This window comes from Solanum pennellii, chromosome 5 (genome assembly GCF_001406875.1).
Source record: "Solanum pennellii chromosome 5, SPENNV200".
NCBI lineage: Eukaryota > Viridiplantae > Streptophyta > Magnoliopsida > Solanales > Solanaceae > Solanum > Solanum pennellii.
In genome coordinates this window covers 9,327,889-9,344,980 of record NC_028641.1, presented here as the reverse complement: position 1 = coordinate 9,344,980, position 17,092 = coordinate 9,327,889, and the positions used below count along the sequence as shown (strand labels likewise).

Sequence of the window (17,092 nt, the reverse complement as noted above, 5' to 3'; positions counted from 1 at the left end):
GGGGGGGGGGGGGGTAGTAAGATATTACTTGATTAGTATTGGAAATCAACGACCCGAAACATAAGTTACAACGGAAAGTAGTTGTGGTATGAGGATCAAAATGATTTTGGAAAATGTTTTCCTTACTTCTTTAAGGAAATTTATTTTTCTTAAATTTGAAAATAAAAACAGTTGATTTGGAAAATATTTCCTTAACATTTAATTCAACCAAACATGAGAAAATTAGAAAATATTTTTCTTCATACCAAACACACCCTTAGAAATGGATTATAAAGGTAGACTGTCATTGATGAGATTTCATACCGACTACAAACTACATAAATTAATAATTATTCAAAGGTGAAAAAACTTTAAGATCAACCAGGTTAAAAAATCTTTGAATAAATACATCCTTATTATCACGAAGGAGAAACATAGTTGAATTAAAGTGATTATTGTTCTAAGAGCTCATAGAGTTATTTGGATTATTTAGAAAAGTTACAGCACATTCAATCCTCAACCTCAAAAGACTGCTCTCTTCCTCATCAGCCTGGAAAAAGATAAATTAAATCAAAGTGAGAGTAGATATTAGGTATTATATTTAACTAATACCTCCTCTGTCCCAATTTATATGAGTCACTTTCCGTTTTAGTTCATCCATAAAAGAATGAAATATTGTTATATTTGATTAAAATTTAACTTTAAGATGTTCATTTTATTCTTAATGAAATAATTTACGATCATATAAATATCTATCACTTAGTTTAAACCATAAATTTCAAAAAGAAAAAATATTTCTTTCTTAAATTTCGTGCTAAGTTAAACAAACTCATTAAAATAAGACGAAAGGAGTATAAATTATTGAACTTTTCACATAGTAAGAAATTTATCATTTTTGCAAGTATCACTTCATAACTTTAGGGATCCATCTAATTCATAGTTAATAAAATGTTGGGCAGTTATATTGCCATAAAGCATAATCTGTAGTGTTTCTTTCCTTTTATTTCATAACTCTCTAGTTCTAACTTTCCACATGATTTATTTAATATTACAAGATTAAACATTATTTGATAGATTCTACTTACTTTAAATTAAGAATACTAAATTCAATTTTTTTTTAATTTTTTAAAAATTGTTTCAAGTTAAAACCAAACAATAAAATTTAAACTTAGGAAGTACGTGATTAGACCTCAAATATTTTTTTAAGTAAATAAGTGAATTTCTCATTTATTTATTTTTGTTAGATATGTAAGCATAATAATTTTATCTAAACAATTTATTATTAAATTAGAAAATAAAAATTGATAATGGGAAAAACAATGGAAGTAAAAAAAACACAAAAAAAGAGGGTGAGAAAAAGATTGTGTTACCTCAATGAAAGTCGTGTTGAGAAGCATCCCAGAGAAAGCAATGATATTTGCAGTAATTATTATGATATTCAAAGATTCAAAAACATCACTAAGTTTTACCATTATATCTTTTTTTTAGATGCAAGTGAGGTTCTGTTGACACCCAATTTTGGCCTAACATTTTCAAAATCCGTGACTTTATTTATTTAATAGTTCAAAATATTTTTTTTTTATAATTTTAAATAAGTTTATCGATAACTATTCTTATTTATCAAAATTTGGATTATTTTTAGGTAACATTAAAATTACATTTTTACATGCCATTAGTTATGTTCATTATATTTTGTTAATATTTATTTTATTTGTTATATCGGTTAATATTCATTTTGATATTTTGTACAGTTTAAAATTCATTCAAATACGAATACAATTTCATACAAAAATTTTATGAGCCAATAATTTTTGTGTCACAATCTCAAGCCCATAACTTAGGCCTATTTTTAAGAATTTCCTATACATAAAATAATTGGCTCACTAGGTTAAAGGGTGGTGAAAAATAAAAGTAGAGTTGATGTGTAATTTTCAGATTGAATAAGGGTATATTTTTCTCCTTTTTGAGCCGCCAAGGTCTCACCAGCAACAACAAACCTTCACCACCAAAGCTGCCAACAAACAACTCCATCTCCTCCACCTTTCCAACCCATTTTCTGGTGAGCTTCCACCACCGAACCAGCCAACCAAAACACCAACAAAACCCCACCCCATTTCTTCATTTTCTCACGCGATTGTAGCAAAAAACTGGATAGCCAGCTTCAGAGGCGAACCCAGAATTTAAAGACCTTGGGTGCACCAATATAAACATAGATCAAATATGAGGTCTAAGCAGCACTTAGAATAAAAATAATAAAAACAAGCTTAAGTGGGATTCAAACCCTGGTCTAGAGGGTGATATCTCTAGCTTCTACTTATTGCACAAGGGCACTTCTATGTTTTTATGGGTGCAATATTAACTATATCTTAATTTCTACCAATTTTTCAAATTAGATATACATATATACATATGATTTTTTTGAAGTTACCGGGTGCACGTGCACCCTTCCGTATAATGTGGGTCCGTCCTTGGCCAGCTTCGACCATAAATCATCACCTGAAACAACCTCCAAACCCACCGACCTATTTGGAACCGCCACCAAACGAACCAAAAGATCCCCTAAACCCCACCAAAAAAACCCTAAACAACAACAAAGAATCCGGAGAAATCAAAACCCCATCACTAAAACTCTGTTTTCCTTCGCCAATACCCTCCCTAAATGATCAACAACTCCATTAGATCTCACTCGAACCGGCAAGCTCAGAAACCCACGAGCTCAATTTTTTTTTGCAGGTATTGAGCGAGGTTTCAAGCTCCAGAACACCAGAAACAGAAACTCCACATCGGAGAATGGTCGATGAAATAGACGGACCCCTGCTGCTGCTCTGAGCTCCACCGAACAACAAATGATTGTTGTCTATGGTTTATTGGTCTATTAGTTAAGTATCATCTTACACGTTTTGTATTAGTTTCATATGATTGTTGTCTAGGGTTTACTGGTGTATTTTTATCTTAATTATTTTTTAGTTCACCCAATAGTTAAAATGACCAATGAAATAATCTTCCATCGATTTTAGAGGTCTCACTAATATTAAATAGGGAAATTTAGTTTAGGTTGATATATTTTGTCTACTAAAAATGGCCGATGAAGAAATTACCGTGCATTTCCAAGGCCTCCCATGTTATTCGTATTTATTTAGTAGTAAAACTTTTACTAAGAGTCTTTACAGGTACACAGAGCTGCTTTCCAATAAAGTTATTCGAATTAAATTCGAAATATATTCAGTATGCATTATTTTGTATATAATGATGTTAGGCAAACCTAAGGCCGATTCTTACATTATTAGTTTATTTTATTATTTATGTATATTGTATGTTGATTGTACTGTATCGTTTTATCTTCTCAATTTTAAAAAATGAATTCATACAGGACCCACATTTGTGGCTTTCGAAGGGTGCCTAACACCTTTCCTTCGAAATAATATGAACCCTTATCTAGAATCTAATGGTTTCGTAAATCACTTTAATTGGTTTTCTAGTTTTTCCTAAAATTAGGTGGCGACTCCTTTTGAAATTTGTTTCTTCTTTAAATTATTTAAAATTGAGTTATTGATCATTTTTGAGTCATCACGACGTTTTGCCCAATTTGAATTGACTAGGAACATAAACAGGTTCACCACCAGCATCTTATCTCTCATTGAAGATACCCTCAACTACATTGCAAAAGTTGCTCCGTGTCGCTGTTAGGTTGTGGACTCCTTTGTCTCGATATTTAATTTCACCAGTAATATAAGAGGGAAAAGGGTTAAAATTACCCCTCAACTTTGTTTTATTGGTTAATTTTACCCCTATTGTTAAAATCAAGTTATATTTGCCCATAGCGTCAATAAACTTAACAATTATACCCCTCTTTTCACGGAAAGCCCCAAATCAATTAAAATTATCCAATTTATTTAAATTAACCAATTTAACCTGACCCGATCCACTCAATAAATTAACTCATGCCGGGTCGGGTTGAAATTGGATAATTAAAATAAAATCAGATAATTTTGATTGATTTGGGGCTTTCCATCCAAGGAGGAATATATTTGTTAAGTTTATTGACGGTAGGGGTAAAAATAACTTGCTTTTAACGATAAGGGTAAAGTCAACCAATAAATCAAAGGTGAGGGGGTAATTTTGACCCTTTTCACTTACTTAAAACATCTCCGTGTCGCAAACTTGTTCCATGATGGTGACTTTTCTCATGTTTAGCTATCTAAAATCATTCTTAAATATCACGAGGCATTTCCTATCACAAATCATAATCCTTGATTCCATAATTCAATTCAATGACAGTTAAGAGTCAATTCAAGTAAAGTTAAGAGTCAAGTCAAGAGAAGTTTATCCAAGTTTTCATTGGTCTTTTACAAATGCTTTAACTTTGTTTCAAGACTTAAAGTTCAAGATGAGTTAAGGAAAAGTTTAGTTTTAAAGTTCATTTCTTTAAAAGTATATATGTGAACTAAGTATTCCCAAAGAGATTTAAAATGTTTTCACATTTAAATAAGAACGAAAACTATGATTTCCAAAGAGCCTTCAGGCTAGTCTTCATAAAAGAGTAATCGATTTCTAAATGAAACAAGAGAGGAAACTTTGATTTTCAAGGTAGCCTTTGAGCTATGTTTTTGAGCACTAATCTCAAATCACAGAAGGAAGTATGTCTTAAATATAAGAGTTAATATTATGTTATTTTTGGGAGTAGTATTGAGCACCGATATAGGGAAGAGTTTAGACAACTCATATCCCCCATAAACTATGTCGCCACCACAGATAGAAAAGTGTCATACTTTTTAGATGATTCCTTTAGTGCTTTTTAGCATAGACTAGTGGATCCACTTCGTAGTTCATGTTCTATAATAATGGAATGGTATAGGACGACCCTGGTAACGTGAGGCAACACGTTGTATCATAGCAATAGCTTTTACGTGATGGTTGTCGGTTAGAGAAACTCCCACAAAAGTTAATTGTATTTTATATACACCATTTATTTGTATTTTAAATACTTCTAAAATTTATATTGTATCTTTTCATACATACAAAGTTGATGTAATGTTTTAAATGGATTTTCTTTATATTACACTTGTTTTAAATTGCTTAATATTTAAATGAGTTCAGTCATGTACAGTTGAGTTGAGTCAGGTAAGTTCTTCGGATTTCCTTTCAAGTCTATATTTGTGTTTTAGTATTTCAACTCGCATACTCGTACATTCAATGTACTGATGACAGTTGATCTTCATCGTATTATGATGTAGACGCAGGTAACTAGGATTGACATCCGAGCGCACTGTTTGTCCCAACCTCCATCTTAGTTGTTTTAGAGGTTTCATAGATAGTTAATTAGTTATGAGTCTTTCAGCTTTGTATTTCAGATGTTTTGCTATGAGACTTGAATAGCCATTTTGGCGAAGATATATTTCTTTATGCTATTGCATGACCTTATCTTTGTTGAGTTCAAGTCTTCTGTTGAGTAAGTAACTCAGGCCAAGGGTTCTCTTAGGCCAGTAATGGTTCTTGAGTGACAGTCCCGCCTAGGGTGTAGGCTCGAGGCGGGAAAGTTGAGCAACACATTTTTTTTCAAACTAATTACGTTGTTAATTTACTTTCTGTAGGCCGTAAACAAACCCTCTATAATCATCAATTTCATTGAGGGTCTATAATTATCACATTTCTTATTTTATTAAAACCTAATGTGAGGGGGCCCATGAGGATGTCCATAATTGAAATACTTGTCTTTATCGATCATCAATTTCTTACTCAAAAGTAATGCAAAACTTACATAAATAATGACATTCAAAAGTAATAAAGTTTAACTAAAGGATATGAATTAAACTAAGGTTAGCTAAAGTGGATCTCACAAATTTGAAAAAGTTGTACAGTAATTAAATTAAAATAGAATAAAAAATATTTACTTATTTTATCAAGAAATACCCTTGCAACAAATTTTGACAATTCACCTGACAAGGTTGAAAAAGTTGATGTTCACACGATTCATTAGAATATTCTAAAATCTATCACAAAATGCACGCACTTTACATAAAAAATTTCTCTCACGCATAAGAGGCTAGTCTAAGTCACGCTTTTGTTATGATATTACTCTATCTCGCTCTATTTATATTTGTGTCTATGCACTCCATTTATTCAAACTCAACTCTCTTGATTACTTAGTTTATACCATTTCGAGGATTCAAAGCTCTCCATTCTTGAGTTTCCAGCAGAAAAAAGGGCTTTCACAATTACTCTAATTTTTGCCGTTTGAAGAATTCAAAGCTATCAATTCTTGATTTTTCGACAAAAAAGGGGATGTATTCATTCAGGTTAATATTTGTAAATGCAGTTTCGTCTTGTTGTTATAGTGAAGAGTTTCTTAATATATATATATATATATATATATATATATATATAACAAAAGGTGTATTTTTACTCAGGTGAGGAAGATGGATTCAGAGGACGAATCATTTTCAAAGAGGAGTACAAGACGAAAATCTTTAACATATATGGTTGAGATAATTGAAAAGAGGAACAGGTTGATTATAAGTGGAAAATAAAAAAGATGGAGACTTCTGGAGGTGACAAAAGAAATGTGGAAAACAATGGGAGGTGAAAGTTCAGTCCTGGAACTTTTGAGTCCAGCGGGAACTTCTGAGTCCACTATCATAATGAAGTCATTCCTGTAGAAGAGAAGGACATGATTTTGTCAAAGAAACACTTTCTTTAATATTTTGATTTGAAAACGAGGAATCTCTCCCCCAGAGAAAGAAATATGGGAAAAGAAAATTGAAGATCTATTTTCTGAAATGAACATGTATATCTTGGAATGACATATTGAATTACGAATTCATCAGTTTCGCCAATGTAGAATAGATAACTAAGTGAGTATCAAATGGGTAACCATCATCTTTGTCCTAGATGAAAAAATTGGACTCATATGTTAAGTTTGTTCATATGTGATAGAGTAAAATTTGTTCATCTAGAACAAGACGGTGGTTCCCCATTTGGCACTTACTTAGTTGTCCTTTCTGCATCGGCGAAATGGATGGATTCGTAAATCCAATATGTGATTCCAAGATACACATGTTCATTTCTGAAAAAAGATCTACAATTTCCTTTTCCCATTCTTCTTTCTCTGGAGAAAGAGGTTCCTTGTCTTCAAACCTAAATATTAAAGCGAAGTGTTTCTTTGACATAAACATGTTCCTTCTCTTCAGGAAGAGTGAGTTTATTATGATCATTGCATTCCTTCTTATACAAGGATTTAAACGTATAAAAATTAAAGTCGAGCAGCCATGTATCAAATGACTTGGTTGGCGCAGTGGTTACAAAAATTATTATTATCATTATTATTAATATTTTACCCCTACACTAAAATAAAGTATTATAAAACATCTATTTAATAAATGTTAGATATTAATCACATCATATTATACTAAATACTAAAAGTGGAAAGGTGTTATGTCAAAATTTTATTATTATTAATATAAGTGATGTTTATTGTTATTAAAATTAGTATTAAAATTTTTTATAATAATAATAATAATAATAATAATAATAATAATAATAATAATAGGGAAACGCCAAAACTTATAAAATTGAATTACAAAATATTCCTTATAAGAAATTAAATTAAATTTTTACCCTTAATCTTAATACTATTCGTATATTACTTGGTACTAAATAATAAATTAACCTATACTAATAAATGAATCAAATTAATTAAATGATAAACTGATTAACCCTTTACTTTTTACTGTTAAAAATTACTTCCTACATGCATGTTATATGCTAAAAGACGTTTTTAGGTAGAAGTTTACTAAATGGTGAATTATTAGTATAATGAACGTATTCATTGAAAAGAAAATGTTTTCACCTTTTCACCTCCTATTATTTTGAAAGTTAAAGAGTCACATGTATTTAGTGAATATTTTGAGTCTTTCTTATCTGCATATTTTCCTTAAAATTGTCAATTATCCAAATTTAATTGATGATAACTATCAGATCTTCTCACCAATGACATATTTATCCATAATGAAATGGTAAATCAACAATATCTATACTATCTTAAAAGCATGGACTCTCTAACTTGAATGTTAAATTACTATAATGCCCCTAACTTAAAACACCAATATATGTCTATTTGAATCACATATATTCGTTTGAAAGGTTATGATTTTTCAGATAAGTTGTGACTTTTCCAAATGGTACTATAATGCCCCTAACTTAAAACACCAATACATATATCTATTTGAATCACATATATTCGTTTGAAAGTTTATGATTTTTCAGATAAGTTGTGACTTTTCCAAATAGTTGTGACTTTTCCAAAGGGTTGTCACTTTTTCAAAGGGTTATTACTTTTCAGAAAAGACACAATAAGTACCTGGTCATAATACCTTTTTGGCTATAACACTAATAAAAAAAGGGCAAAAAGAGACCTAGAAAAGGAGACCTCAAAAATAAGTCATAATAAGACACCTCATGAGGTCTCTATTTGTATCAATAATTTTTTAATTTTTTTAAAGTAGGATAGGCCTTGTGAGGTCAATTTCATGAATCTATTTTTCCCTATCAGTGACTTATTTTAATTCTTTAATTTTTTAGTCTGATTCCTATAAAATTAGAGACCTCATGAGGTCTCTACTTGTTAAATTAAAAATAATAATTTAATTTAATTAAAGAATTAAAATATGAGACTTCGTGAGGTCTCTTAAAACACAAATATGAAAACCCTAGTCAAATTTATCTCTCTCTTACTCCTCTCTCTCTCTCTCTCTCATCGTCCTCTCTCCTTTAACCAGACGCGACTCCTTTCATCTTCCTCTCTCCGCCTCCATCTTCTCCATCTCCAGATGCGAAGTCGGGCCGCGCGCCTCCATCTCCACCTTTATCTTCTCCTAATGGGAAAGTCGTGCCGCTTCCATCTCCGCCATCTGCAGTCGGGCCTCAGCAGCTGGAGGTCGCGCTGCCTCCATCTCCGCCGGGTCATACAACATCATCAGTGGGTCAGCTCCTCCCTTCCCTTTGACTCCAGGTGAACTTTTTGAACAAAATAGTTGATTTTTAGTAATTCTAAGTGCTTAAAATAATTAAAAAGTAGTAACAAGATTGAATGTTACCCTGTTGTATTAGTGCCGACATTAGTAATTTGATCATTCCCAATGTGATTATCTTTGAAATTTTGAAAAGAATTTGTGTCATATAGACCTGTTTTCGTACTGTTCACAATATGCAATCGTCGTGTATCAACGACATATTTTGTCTATGGAACTACAATGGAGATGTCGCTATTTGCAATCCTTTCATAAAGAACATGTATTTCTTCCTAAAGTATCAGATATTGAAAAAGTTTCCCAATCAATAATAATTAGTAATTACCTCTCCAGTTTTGATTCCACTGCCAATAAACATAAAGTATTAATGAGGTACATGATTTTCTTTGAAAATAATTTAGTACATGAGATCAAATACTTGATTTTCACCGTTGGAGTTCAAACTCTATTTTTCTAGTGTTAACTTTTCTTCCTCTTTTCTTGCTAGGCCAATAAGGAAGCTCAACATCTAAAAAAGTTGATACAAGATTATACTTCTTCTTTAATCAAAGTAGGAGATAAGGTATGGGAATTCTAAATTTAATAAAGTTAAAGTACAATTGTTTTCTATAATATGTGTTGTACCCATCTAATATTGATACTTAACTTTAAATATGTGTTGACATTAGCTTTAAATTTAGAAATAATTATTTGTTAAGCTTAAGTACCAACACTAGCTGATCCTATTGAAGACAAAATTGATTTTCTTTTGAAAATGAATTTGTGTCCATCTAGTGTTGACACTTAGCTTTAAATTTAGAAATAATATATTTGTTAAACATAAGTACCAACACTAGTTGATCCTATTGATGACAAAATTGATTTTATTTGAAAATCAATTTGTGTCCATCTAGTGTTGACACTTAGCTTTAAATTTTAGAAAGAATTATTTGTTAAGCATAAGTACCAACACTAGTTGATACTATTGATGAGGTCCATCTAGTGTTGACACTTAGCTTTAAATTTAGAAACAATATATTTGTTAAGCATAAGTACCAACACTAGTTGATCCTATTGATGTCAAATTTGTGACTATCGTGTTAGTATTAAGGTAAAACTATACTAATTAAACTTAGAAAATTATTAAGTTGTTTAGTAAGTTAAACTTGTTACTATAGTATTAGAAATTAAGTTAAAAATAAACTAGTTAGACTTAGAAAGTTGTTAAGTTGGTTAATAAGTTACATTGGTGACTATAGTGTTGGAATTAAGTCAAAACTAAACTAATTAGACTTAGAAATTTGTTAAGTTGGTTAATTAGTTAAATTTGTTACTATAGTGTTGGAATTAAGTTAAAACTAAACTAATTAGACTTAGAAATTTGTTAAGTTGGTCAATAAGTTAAACTTATTACTATAGTATTAGAATTAAGTTAAAACTAGACTAATTAGACTTAGAAATTTGTTAAGTTAGTTAATAAGTTAAATTTGTGACTATAGTGTTAGAATTAATTTAAAACTAAACTAATTAGACTTAGAAATTCGTTAAGTTGGTCAATAAGTTAAACCTGTTACTATAGTATTAGAATTAAGTTAAAACTAGACTAATTAAGCTTAGAAATTTGCTAAGTTGGTTAATAAGTTAAATTTGTGACTATACTGTTAGAATTAAGTTAAAACTAAACTAATTAGACTTAGAAATTTGTTAAGTTGGTCAATAAGTTAAACTTGTTACTATAGTATTAGAATTAAGTTAAAACTAGACTAATTAGTCTTAGAAATTTGTTAAGTTTGTTAATAAGTTAAATTCATTTGCTTAAGGCCTCATTAACCAATCCTTACTAGTATTGTTACAATTTGTTTTCAGTAAATTATTACATAATGTAGTGCTTGACAAATTTAATTTTATGATTCTTATGTAGATGGATCGTAGTTGGATGTATAATATGACTAATTTTGGTCGAATGGGGCTAAGACCTGAATTTGTAGAAGGTGTCACTGGTTTGTAGAGTATGCAAAGACATTAGATCCTTTTCAACGTAGTGGTATGATTATGTGTCCTTGTAATAAATGTCAATGTTTAATTATGAAAAAACTGATATTGTTGAGCTTCATATCTATCAAAATGGGTTTAAAAAAGAATACACTGTATGGACTAGTCATGGAGAAATTGATAATAACTTTGATGTATTTCAACATTATGTTCCTGGTGAAAGTAGTAGCACTGTGAATTCTAATGCACAAAATTATAGAATGGATGACATGGTTCAAGATGCTTTGTTGTGTATTCTGATTTTGATTTTGCTAATCAAGGTGAAGAAGTTCCTAATGCTGAATGTAAAATTTTCTTTAGACAATTGGAAGCTGCTAGTCGGCCTTTATATGAGGGGAGTCCACACTCGCAATTGTCTATTGCGGTTAGATTATTAAGTATCAAATCAGAATGGAATGTTCCTCAAGGGGCAATGGACTCTGTGATTGACCTTATTCATACTTTAGTTTACCCAAATCTAGAGATACCTGATAATTTCTATAAGGCAAAGAGGTTGGTATCAAAGTTATGAATGTCATCGATGAGAATTTATTGTTGTGAAAATGGTTGCATGTTATACTATAATGATGATATTGATCTAGAATCATGTAAGTTTTGTGGAAAATCTCGTTATAAGAAGACTTCTAGTGGGAAGAAAGTTCCTATTAAGGCGATGCATTACTTACCTCTTATACCAAGGTTAAAGAGGTTGTATGCGTCTAATAGATCTGCTCCTCATATGAGATGGCACCATGAAAATAGAAGACCACCTGGAGTTATGTGTCATCCATCTGATAGAGAGGCTTGAAAGCATTTTGATAGAACATATCCACAATTTGCAGCCGAACCACGGAACATTAGATTGGGTTTATGTTCAAAAGAAGAACATAACACAATTTGCAGCTTAACCACAGAACAAGTTTGGGAGAGGGTTCAAAACTTTCCAAAGTTCATAGAAGAACAACCCTACAAATTTGATGAATATGGTGTTGCACATAACTGGACAAAATAAAGCATATTCTGGGAGTTACCATATTGGAACGACAATATTCTTCGACATACTCTTGATGTCATACATATTGAAAAAAATTACTTTGATAATTTATTTAACATAGTAATGGATGTCACTGGCAAGACAAAAGATAATGTTGAAGCTAGAATGGACTTACCGGAATATTGCAGGCTAAAATAGTTATGGTTGCAAGAGAAACAGAACAACAAGTTCTTCAAGCCTAAGGCTAGTTATTCATTTACAATGGATCAAAAGCGTAAAATTTGTGAATGGGTCGAGCAACTTAAGATGTCTGCTGGACATGCTTCAAATTTAAGAAAATGTGTCGATATGGAGCATGGAAAATTACACTGTATGAGAAGTCATGATTTTCATGTCTTCATGGAAACATTACTCCCCATTGCATTTAGTGGCTTGCCCGATAGAATTTGGAAACCTATGACTGAAATCAGTTTGTTCTTGAAGGACTTGTGTTCTAATACGTTAAGGGAAGACAACCTAGTTCAGATGGATCAGAATATTCCTGTGATTACAAATAAGTTGGAGAAGATTCTTCCACCTGGATTTTTCGATGTGATGGAGCATCTTCCTGTACATCTAGTGCATGAAGCACGTCTCGGAGGTCCGGTTCAATATAGATGGATGTATCCATTTGAGAGGTCAATATTTAACTATTAATATTTTTATATCAATATGTTGTTTAAATCAATGATAACAATCTATAATGTAGGACTATTGGAAAGTCTAAACGGGGCATGAAACAAAATCATAGAGTTGAAGACTTAATGGTCAATTCCATCTTGGTAGGGAGATAACTAATTTTAGTTCTTATTACTTTAAAAGAAGTGTGTCATGCTTTCAAAATAGACCCAATTGCCATGACGATGGTGGTGAGACTATGAAGTTACTATCAATTTTCAATCAACCAGGCAAAGGTTCAAAAAAACGCACAAGGAGGAATCTTAGTGCCATTGAGTTGCAATCTGCATCTACACATGTCTTATTGAATTGCCCACAAGTTAAACCATTTGTTAAGTAAGTTTTTTTTTTTTGCACTAAAATATGTAATTACAAGACAACAATTAACTCAATATCCATCTTCTTTGACAATTACTTTGTGCATTTATATGGCAATGAAAGAGTATTCGAGCATTTCTCAAAGTGGTTTCAAGATTACGTAAGCCTTATAATATTTTCATAATACTGTTATTATTAAATACATTTATATTTATTTGATGCTGATTTCTTAATTTTTAAATATTTATAGATTTATGACACAAAAAATGGTCAATTTGACCAATTTTTGAAGGACATTTCTTGGGGACCCATCAAGACTTATTCAATGAATAAGTATTTTGTTAATGGTTTTAAATTCACTAGTGAAGAATACTCCAAATATGAAAAAACTAACAGTAGTGGAGTTTGGGTGAAAGGTGGTAATGGAAATCTAGATGGAGTTGATTATTATGGGGTACTCAAGGAGGTTTTGGAAATGGAGTATTCCGGTTGGCCAACAAAAAAATTGTATTGTTTAGATGCAAGTGATTTGATACAACCCCAAAAAGAGGTACGAGAGAAATCAAACAATATAATATCATTGAAGTAAAGCACACAAGGAAATATGAAGCTCATGATCCTTTTATTATTGCACAAAATGTTAAGCAAGTGTACTATGCTTCTTATCCCTTGCGTCCAGATAAAGCTGAGTGGTGGGTGGTGATTAAAACCAAATCCATGGGCTGTGTGGAAGTTGAAAACATGTTGGATGTTTCATACCAAAATGATAATTTATCAAGTGTTCACCACACCGTCGATGTTGAATTAGAAAATGATTTAGAGCATCCTGAACACATATTAGAAGAGGTTGATATGGAAAAAATAACAAATGAAGGGGAAAATGCAACAATTCATGAGGATGAGTATGAGTATGATGATGAGGATGAAGATGAATATGAGGATGAGGATGAGGACGAGGATGAGTATGATGATGAAGATGAGGATGAGGATGAGGAGGAGGAGGATTAGTAATTACCATTGCAGTCCCTCTTTGTTTGTATCTCTTTATTGAGTGCTTTATAGATTTATTAATGATACAGAGAGTAATTTATTAATCTGTCCTCGTGTGTCTTTTATTTTAATTTCAATAAAAAGATGATTTTTAGTTCAATAAGTTCAACTTCATATGTTCTCGTGTGCCTTTTGTTGGATGTTGTTTTCCATATTATTTTATACTTGTGGTTGTGGCTTTATTTTATGTTAAAAAGTAATGAACTGCTAGATAAACTACTGGATGATGTTTATCTCTCATATCTTCAATATCTAACCTAATCTGACTTGAATGTTTTTGTTATTAATTAGATGACAGGTAAATGTAAGAATAAAGATATTGATAATGCCCCCCGCCCCAAAAAAAAAAGAAAAAAAAAAGGTATGGTTAGTAGACAACAGACAGGTATACATATAAGATCAGACAAAGCAACATCTCTCCCACCAAGAGACACTCCGCCACATTGCTATTCTAGGTTGACCGTGCCTCCACATATTAATCCTCCTTCGGCCTATATGCATCCACCACTGGAATATACTCAGCCGCCCCCTCAGGTACCTGTGATGATGTCCACATCAGGGTATGCTACCCCACATGGATATAGTGGTGTGCCTTCGGAGGATAATCGACCAACGTCTAGTGTCTCTCGCACTAATACTCACAACCCTGCAGACTCACATCCATCATCATCATCTGCTTCACAACTTATGATGTTGAGTCTTCGCATTCAAGATAATAGTTCTGAGCCTAACACTCCTCCACAAATCAGTCAGATACACCTGGTCATGACAACACAAGTTGGCATGAGGGATATGAATAATAGACTTGTCATCGAACCTGAAGGCTACACATAAGTTTTTTTTTAAAATATGGCATGTTTATGATTATATCATTTAATTGTCTTTGTTTTAGCCTGTAACTGTTAAAACTTTATATTACAGTTTCAATCCAGATGATGTTGTGGGGATCATTTCTTAGGCGATCAAAGAACTCTATAGAGATGCTTATCCTACATGGGGCAACATCCCTAGCAATCTCAAGAGACAAATATTTTTGGAGTTCAGGGTATGTTCAAATTTATTTGTTTAACACTATTAAAATACTTCTCTTCATTAATACTTATTAATTAAAAAATTTATGCTTTGATTGTAGAAAAAATGTGCTTGGCGTTCGGAACATGAGGCCAAAATTTGTGCAAACTTTCTCAAGAAAGCTACGCACACTCTTGCTAGTTTGTTTAATAAGGCTCGTAGAGATAATAAGAAACCTAGTTGGGTTCTATCGGAGGATTGGGCAAAATTACGTGTGCATTGGAAATATGATCCAAGATTTAAGCAGATGAGTGAGATCGGTAAAAAGGCAAAATCATCTACTAAGGATGGTTCTCTACACACAAGTGGGGCTCAAAGTCAAGAAAGTGTGAGGAGGAAATTGGTGTGTATCATTTTTCTTTATGTTTTTATATATTTTATCTATTAATATTTAATTACTCTTGATTATAACTTCATTATTTTTATATTTAGAAAAAAAGGAACTAGGAAGACCAGTAACTCAAGCTGAGGCATTTAAGGCAACACACATTAGAAAGAAGAAAAATCATGAAGATCCAGACGTGTGGGTTGAACCGCCAACTGAAGTGACCTATGTAAGCCTCTAATTTAAAAAAATAATTACTTATCTTCTAAATTTATATTCTCATATAATAACATTCAATTTATAATCAATATCTTCAAGCTTTGGAGGATTTACAACAAACTTTACTGGAAGAAAATCGAGGTATGCCACATACTTAAGAACAGGCTGAGAGAGTTTGGTTAAACTTGACTAGGGGCCGAGTAGATATGGGTTTGCATATGGAATGCCGTAGAAAAACCTTTTGTGAATTTCTTCTGAGTTTGAAGGCCTAAATAGTTCATATCGTAATGAATCGATGAAGAAATATTTGGCTATGGAGCAAAAGATTGTTGAGCTATCTAGCCAAGCCGAAGAATCACGGGCTAGGGAAAGGCGGTTGGAATTACAGTTTGCGGGTCTAAAGGCTGAATTCAATGCATTACTTGCTTCAGGAGGGATTCCCCCTTATTTCGGTGATGTCACTTTCCCTCCTCGACGTCCTCAATCTCAACCTACTCAATATACAGTGTATGGTCAACAAAGAAATATGGCACATGAGTCTAGTAGTGATGAGAAAATGATGATTATGTGGCAAACACACTACCACATTAGTGAAGTTTAGACTTGTGATAGATAATCTAAGTTAACTTATGGATAATTTTGTTAACTTCATAATTTTGTGATGAGAATTATTTGTTTTGTGAATACATGATAACATTGCAATGTATTTTATAAATTATGAATATCATGGTTTTTGTTTAATATAGAATTATGTTGAAGGTGAGTTGCAATTGAGTTGAATAAGAGAACATTTAGTAAATGTATTGCTTCACTTGATTTTTGGAAGCTCTTTGAGCTAGATTTGGGTACTGAATTTTTAAAATGACTAGTGATGAGAAGCCGCATAAATAATAATTAGCTGCCAGTTTTTTTCAAGAAAAAGAGACCTCATGAGGTCTCTTTTTTGCATTAAATTTTCAAGAAATTTCATGATAGAGACCTCATGAGGTATCTTTTTTAAAATATAAAATTAAATTAAATAATATAATAGTCACCTCACGAGGTCTCTTTTTTAAAATATAAAATTAAATTAAATAATAAAATTGTGACCTCATGAGGTCTCTTTTAAAAAAAAAATTGGTCAATTTATTGGTGACCTCGTGAGGTCTCCGTAGGCAACCTCATGAGGTGTCTACAAAAAAGTCACCTGCATTATGGTGACCGGTCGTTGAGGTCTCTTTTCATGAGGTCTCTTTTCTAGGTTTGCAAATAGGTGAATTTTCTCTTATTATCAAACACAAAAAGTTTAAAATCTTCTTCTTCTTGCATTTTTAATTTTTTTGTGCAATTTATTATCGTTGAATGCATTTGAAGATCAATGAAATTTGAGGTACCATTATTCGA

General features: G+C 31.8%; 1 pseudogene; it reads left to right on the top strand.

The window, feature by feature from the left end:
* Positions 1-14,589: 14,589 nt before the first annotated feature.
* On the top strand, positions 14,590-16,300 carry LOC107019276 (annotated as a pseudogene).
* The last annotated feature ends 792 nt before the right edge of the window (positions 16,301-17,092 follow it).